Raw genomic sequence first — 8,360 nt, 5'->3', positions numbered from 1 at the left:
TTGGAGCTAGGATTTTTAAAAGGGCAATTAAGTTAAGATGAGGGGATATGGGTGGGCCCTAATCCAATATGACTGGTATAAGAAGAGTAGATTAGAACACGGACACACACAGAAGGAAGACCACGTGAAGATACAGAGTGAAGGCAGCCATCAGTTTACATGAGTGAAGAGATAAAACATAAACACATACTTCCATACTCTCAGGCCAAGGAGAGAGGCCTCAGAGGGAATAAATCCTGCTGACTGCTTGATTTTGGACTTCTGGCCTCCAGAACTGAGAGATAATACATTTCTGATGTTTAAGCCGTTCAACGTGTGGTACTTTGTTATGGCAGCCCTAGCAAACTAATACAGATCCCAACAATAGCCACAAAGAAGAAACCACTACTATCCCTATTTCATGCATGAATAAACATGAAGTATTAGCCCAAGGCCAAAGAGAGGCATGGGTAATGCCTGGATTTGAATCTAGATAGTTGTCTCCAGAGTCTGAGCTCTTAACCAACACCTCCCCTGCCTCTCTGATTGAACACTCTCAGTCTTTGGGTGGGTCTCGTTTTCTAATGGATGTTATCACTGTAAATTGGCCCAGGGTTGAGCTTCCTTTTTCCTTTGGGACACTCCTCAGGGTCTATGTCTCCAGCTCTTCTCTTTATGGCCAGTTAATTTTTCCAGAGAGGAGTCCTCAGTCTCCTGCATGATGGTAAGGGGAGAAGGCAATGAAGTCCCATAGCTCACTATACAGACTTCACTTAATCTCATTTTCAGCCTCAAGGTTCTCCATACTCATTCCAGCCAATGTTTCCAAATCTGGAGCTTTTCTGATTGAGTGCCTTCAGGGACTATATCTGTGGTCCACGCAGTGGCCGCATAGGTGGTGAGGAGAATAAGAGTTGGTTGCCCTGATCAACAAAGTGGAGGAAATTACCTGGTTTCTTCAATATAGGTTTTCAACTAGTCTGTTGGGTTCAGACTCATACCTTGATCCCACCGTCAAAAATATCTAATGCTTCAAATCCTGGGCCCTTCTAATTTTCTGCATGAGTATCACATTTCCAACTCTGTGCCCTGGGGTTGCTACTTCCTATATCAACCATCTCAGTTACTATCACTCCTTCTATTCCCATCTTCCAATATGCTGACATGTTTGGTCCACTGTTGTTTCCTTTTCTATTTTCTCTCTCTGAATTTACAAGCTTCGGTATTGTTCTGTGGCCATGTTATTGAGTTTGGGAAGAGAAAGAAGATAAGCTTTTAATCTGAACTATTTTCCCAGATCTTCTCATTCTACCTGGTCCATGAAGTAGCTCAAGTACTGGTTTTTGTACTTCCTTTTGATATTGGCTTGATTAAAATGGTTACATAGATGGGAAGAACACAGCAAGTGGACATGTTTTGATTTAATTTAGACTTTCTTTGCCAATATTGAAAGTAGGATGGTCATATGTGCTGTTCTTAGAACCACACAGACATGATTCTGAGAAAGTAACAGAGCTCTTTCTCAAAGGAATGCTGTTCTAGTTGAAGTAGATTACCTACGCACACCAGGCTTCCCCAATCCATAATACTATTTAACTTTGGAAAAATATTTTATTATCCTTTTAGTAAGTCTTTTATAGTAAACCAAACAATCCAACCAATCAACCAACTGACACTTTTCAGGTTGGCTACAGACTGGTAGGAAGAAGCACACCCTCCACTCACCCTCCCTTCCCCCACCAGACAGACATACTTTTGAGTTTGATTACATTTCTTACTTATTTAACAACAGGAATGAGAAACTTAATGAAAGTGATGTGGCTAGAGATAAAGAATGAAAGTGAGTAAGTTAGCATTCCTTAAGGCAATAACAGCTGGCTTGTACAATCCCTTTTGTGGGGAAGGAGATCAGGGATTGCCGGCTGTTGTCAGTGACACTATAGCAGGGTATGGTTGTGCTGACATTAAGAAACTGAAATTTTGTGTCTGCTTTTTTTTTTCTCTTAATTTCAGAGGATTACATCAGAAAAAATAAAATTTGTATGATTTCATTTAAATCATGAAATATTTGCTAACTTGGGGTTATTTGTGGGTCTTACATCAACTTGAATCAACATTATTATTCATGGAGAGAAAACAGAAAACTCCCTAAAACACTAATCAACTACTACCATCATCACTAAAATCTTTTTCCTTTGCAAAGACACTGTTTACAAACCTGCAACTTACTATATTTACTAACAAGAGTACTACAGAGAAGATAAATATTTAAAAGAAGGAAGTAGCCTGTATCCATCTACCAAAGGTACGTTTTATATGGTTAGCCCCAAAGTAAACTTTGAGGATCTCATTTTTTGGCTAACAAGCCAGGAGTGATGATGCATCAAATGTCGATTCTAATACATTTCACTAGTTTAAGTTGATTTAGGATGATTTTTAATTTAGAAAAATCATAGAAGAGCCCTAATAGGTCATATTTTACCTGTTCACTCAGTTCCCTTATTGGTAGTAGTTCAAAAGCTCCTCTACCAAAGATTTCCATTGTACTATTTTTAGTGGTAATTTTTCTTTTATACCATTTAGGGGCTATAAAATCCTTCAAATTTTGGCTGAAAGAAAGAAAAAAATTTTTTAAACACTGACTTTGGATCCTGGGAGAAATAATGCATAGACTTGCTTATGTGCAGCTCTAATGCACTGATTAGCCTGACCTCCGTCTTCTTTAACATATGAATAGCCTAGACCATTTATTTGAGTACTTGTAAAATCTGTAAATGTATTAAAAGACAAACTCCTCTTAGAGGTATCTTGAATTTTTGGAAAACATCCTAGAAAACACTATTTCTAGGTGTTTTGAACATTTATAGAAGTCACCAGAGTATAATATTCTAAGAGTTTAATTTTTTTTCTCAATTTTTGAAAATCACAAACCTTGGAAAAACCTTCACCTGTCATTTTGATGAATGATGTATCCAGATTCTATTACATCATTATTAGGCCACAAGTGGAAAAGTGAAAACAAATGGGAGTAAATTAAAGAAACTGTGTTTATGGGGGTTATTTTGGCATTTCCAGTCTCTCCTTTTTCCTTTAAACCTCTGAACTGCCCAGCATGTGCCATGTAATGACATTGATGCCAGGTTTTCAGATGTTTGTGGAAGGCACGGCTCTTGAATAGTTTGTGGCCATGGCTTAAATGTTCTTGGATTCCCATGAATATCTCACAGTATGAGTAAAAAAATACTTTTTATAGAATTGTTTTTTTGGACAGTTCTGCATTTTTTAATATGTTTGTGCTAAGTGTTCACTGGCCTAAAACAAGAAAAGTTCTTTGGGGATTTGTATCATTTCAACTCCTAAGACAGGAGTGTGGACAGGCAAATGGATTTCCAGTGTTAACTTTTATTGAGTTAAATAAGGTGCCATTTCAAGGTTATCATTCAGATTTGAAGGAGAGATAAAGAGTTTCCCAGATAAACAAAAGATAAAGGAGTCTATCATCACTAAATCAGCCTTACAAGAAATGTTAAAAAGGAAATCTTTAAGTAGAAAGATATGGCCATAATTAGATGTAAGAAAAATATGAATAAAAAGATGTAAAATATGACAACATATACATACAATGTCTATTGTATGGGAGCAAAAGGGGAAGAGGTGAGGGAAAAGAAGATGGAAAAAGATTTTTTTCTTTTCTTTTTTTTAGAATGAGTTTGAACTTCAATGACATGAAATTAATATGGACTGCTATTTATGTAGGATGTTATATATGAACCTCATGGTAACCACAAACCCTAAATCTATGATAGCTCCACAAAAAATAAAGATAAATAAAGCCAAACAAAATACTAAAGATACTCATCAATCACAAAGAAAGAGAGTAAGAAGGAGCAAAGAACTACAAAAATAACCAGAAAACAAATTTTAAAAATGGCCATAAATACATAGCTATCAATTATTGCATTAAATGTAAGTGGCCTAAATGGTCCAATCAAAAGACAGAGTGGCAGAATGGATAAAAAAAGACCCCTCTATATACTGCCTATAAGAGACTCACCTCAGGGCTCCTGGGTGGCTTAGTTGGTTAAGCGTCTGCCTTCAGCTCAGGTTATGATTCCAGGGTCCTGGGATCGAGCCCCGCATCAGACTCCCTGCTCGGTGGGGAGCCTGCTTCTCCCTCTCCCACCCCCGCCCCCTGCTTGTGTGCTCTCTCTCTCTGTCAAATAAATAAATAAGATATTAAAAAAAAAAAGACTCACCTCAGACACATATGGAATGAAAGTGAAAGGATGGGAAAACATCAATAAGTGAGCGGAAATGAAAAAGAAGCTAGGAGAGCAGTACTTATATCAGACAAAATAGACTTTAAGACAAAGATTGTAACAAGAGACAAAGAAGGGTATTACATAATGATGAAGGGATCAGTCCAACAAGAGGATATAACAATTTTAAATATTTACTCACCCAACACTGTAGCACGTAATTGCATAAAGCAAATATTAATGGACATAAAGAGAAAACCTGACGGCAATACCATAATAGGGGACTTTGACATGCCAATTACATCAATGGATAGATCATCCAGACAGATAATCAATAAGGAAATAATGTCTTTGAATGACACATTGGACCAGATGAACATAACAGATATATACAGAACATTCCATCCAAAAACAACAGAATACACATTCTTTTCAAGTGCACATGGAACATTCTCTAGAACAGATCACATATTAGGCCATAAAACGATACTTAATAAATTTAAGAAGATTGAAATCATACCATGCACCTTTCCAACCACAATGGTATGAAACTAGAAATAAATCACAAGAAAAAAACTGGAAAAAAAAAACTCCACAAACATGTGGAGACTAAACAACATGATACTAAACAGCCAATGGGTTAATTAAGCAATCAAAGGAGAAATAAAAAAATACATGGAGACAAATGAAAATGAAAACACAATAGTCCAAAATCTCTGGGACACAGTGAAAGCAGTCCTAAGGGGGAAGTATACAGCAATACAGTCTATCTCAAAAACAAAAAAATTCAACAAACAATCTAACTTTATGCTTGAAGGAACTAGAAAAAGAAGAACAGAGCACAAGGTGAGTAGAAGAAAGGAAGTACTAAAGACAGAGCAGAAATAGATGACATAGGAAGAAGAAGAAGGAGGAGGAGGAGGAAGGGAATAAAGAAAAAAATCAATGAAACCAAGAGCTGGTTCTTTGAAGTTAAACAAAATTGACAAATCTTTAGCCAGATTCATCAAGAAAGAAAGAGAAAAGACCCAATAAATAAAATCAGAACTGAGAGAGAAATAACAACTGATACCACAAAAATACAAGGATTATAAGAGAATACAATGAAAAATTATATGCCAACAAACTGGACAACCTAGAATAAATGGACAAATTCCTAAAACATGTAGTCTTCCAAAACTGAACCAGGAAGAAATAGAAAATATGAATAGACTGATTATAAGTAACCAAATTGAACTGGTAATAAAAAAACTACCAAAAAATAAAAGTCCAGGATCAGATAGATTCATAAGTGAATTCTACCAGTCATTTAAAGAACAGGTGTGGTGCCTGGGTGGCTCAGTCAGTTAAGCATCTGACTCTTGTTTCAGGCTCAGGTCATGATCTTAGGTCATGAGATTGAGCCCCAAGAGTCTTTTTCTCTCCCTCTTTCCCTGCCCCTCCCCCCCTGCTCTCTCTCTCTCTCTTTCAAAAAAAAAAAAAAAGAGTTAATACCTATTTTCCTCAAACTACTCAAAAAGCTTGAAGAGGAAGGAAAGCCTCTAAGCACATTCTACAAGGCCAGCATTACCCTGATACCAAAACCAGACAAAGACACCATGAAAAAAAGAAAACTACAGGCCAGTATCCCTGATGAACATGGATGCAAAAATTCTCAATGAAATATTAGCAAACTTCATACAACAATACATTAAAAAGATCATTCACCATAATCAGGTGGGATTTATTCCTGGGATGCAAGGATGGTTCAATATTCACAAATCAATCAAGGTCATATACCACAACAACAAAACAAATGATAAAAATTGTATGATCATCTCAATAGATGCAGAAAAAGCATTTGACAAGATTCAATATTCATGATAAAAACTCAACAAAATGGGGTTACAGGGAATGTACCTCAACATAATAAAGGCCACATATGAAAAACCCACAGCTAACATCATCCTCAATGGTGAAAAACTGAGAACTTTCCCTCTAGGGTCAGAAACAAGACAAAGATGTCCAGTCTCACCACTTTTATTCAACATAGTACTAGAAGTCCTAGCCACAGCAATCAGACAAGAAAAAGAAATGAGGAATCCAAATTGGTAAAGAAGTTAAACTGTCACAAATCACAGATGACAATATACTATACATGGAAAAATCCTAAAGATTCCACCAAAAAGCTATTAGAAATAATAAACAAATTCAGTAAAGTGGCAGGATACAAAATTAATACCTGGAAATCAGTAGCATTTCTATACACTAACCATGAAGTTGCAGAATGAGAAATTTAAAAAACTAACCATTTACAATTGCATCAAAAAGAATAAAATCCCTAAGAATAAACTTAACCAAAGAGGTGAAAGAACTATGCTCTGAAAACTATAAAGCACTGATGAAAGAAATTGAAGATGACACAAACAAATGGAAAGATATTTCATGCTCATGGATGGGAATAATTAATAGTGTCAGAATGTCCGATTATCCAAAGAAATCTACAGATTCAATGTAATCCCTATCAAAATACCACCAACAATTTTTGCAAAACTAGAACAAATTATACGAAAATTTGTATGGAACCACAAAAGACCCCAAGTGGCCAAAGCAATCCTGAGAAAGATCAAAGCTGGAGGTATCACAATTCCAGATTTCAAGATATATTATGAAGTTGTAGTAATCAAAACTGCATGGTACTGGCACAAAAGTAGGCACAGAGGTCAATGGAACAGGATAGAGACCTCACATTTATATGGTCAATTAGTCTACGGCAAAGGAGGCAAGAATATACAATGGGGGGATACCTGGGTGGCTCAGTCAGTTAAGTGCCTGCCTTTGGCTCAGGTCATGATCCCAGGGTCCTGGGATCGAATCCTGTATCAGACTTCTTGCTTGCTTCTCCCTCTGCCTGCCACTCCCCCTGCTTGTGCTCTCGCTCTCTCTCTCTCTGACAAATAAATAAATAAAATCTTAAATTAAAAAAAGAATATACAATGGGGTAAAGGTAGTCTTTTCAATAAGTGGTGCTAGGAACACTGAACAGCTACATGTAAAAGAATGAAACTGGACTACTTTCTAACACCGTACACAGAAACAACTCAAAATGGATTAAAGACCTACATGTGAGACGTGAAACCATAAAAATCCTAGAAGAGAACACAGGCAGTGATTTCTCTGACATCAGCCATAGCAACATTTTTCTAGGTATGTCTCCTAAGGCAAGGAAAACAAAAGCAAAAATAAACTATTGAGACTACATCAAAATAAAAAGCTTTTGCATAACAAAGGAAACCATTAACAAAACAAAAAGACAACCTACAGAATGGGAGATATTTGCAAATGATATATCCAAAAAGGGGTTAATATCCAAAATATATAAAGAACTCATACAACACAACACAAAAAAGACCAATCTGTTTTTAAAAATCTGTTTAAAAAATATTCAGATCAAAGGCTCTGAATAGACGTTTCCAAAGAAGACATACAGATGGCCAAGAGACACATGAAAAGATGCTCAACATCACTGATCATTATGAAAATGCAAATTAAAAAAGCACAATGAGCTATCAACTCACACCTGTTAGAATGGCTAAAATCAAGAAGACAAAAACAAGTGTTAGCAAAGATGTAGAGCAAAAGGAACCCTTGTGCACTGTTGATGAGAATGCAAATTGGTACAGCCACTGTGGAAAACAGTATGAAGTTTACTCAAAACATTAAAAATAGAAATGCTATATGATCCAATAACTCGACTATTGGGTATTCACCAAGGCAAAATAAAACACTGACTTGAAAAGATAAATGCATCCCTATGTTCACTGCAGCTTTCCTTACAATAGACAAGACATGGAAGCAACCTAAGTGTCCATCAGTGGATGAATGGTTAAGGGAAATGTAGTACACACATATAACGGAATATTACACAGCCATAAAAAGGATGAGGCTGTCCCCTTTGAGACACTTAGCAAGCACTTAGAGGGTGTTAAGCTGAGTGAAATAAGTCAGACTGAGAAAGACAAATACCATATGATTCCACTTATATATGTAATCTAAAAAAAATGAATAAACAAAAATCAGAATCAAACCTATAAATCCAGAGAACAAACAGATGGTTGCCAGAAGGGCGGCGGGGGGGGGGGT

Source organism: Callorhinus ursinus, unplaced genomic scaffold (assembly GCF_003265705.2).
Source record: "Callorhinus ursinus isolate GAN/ISIS: 27379988/994484 unplaced genomic scaffold, GSC_fseal_2.0 scaffold4, whole genome shotgun sequence".
NCBI lineage: Eukaryota > Metazoa > Chordata > Mammalia > Carnivora > Otariidae > Callorhinus > Callorhinus ursinus.
This window is presented reverse-complemented; position numbering follows the sequence as displayed.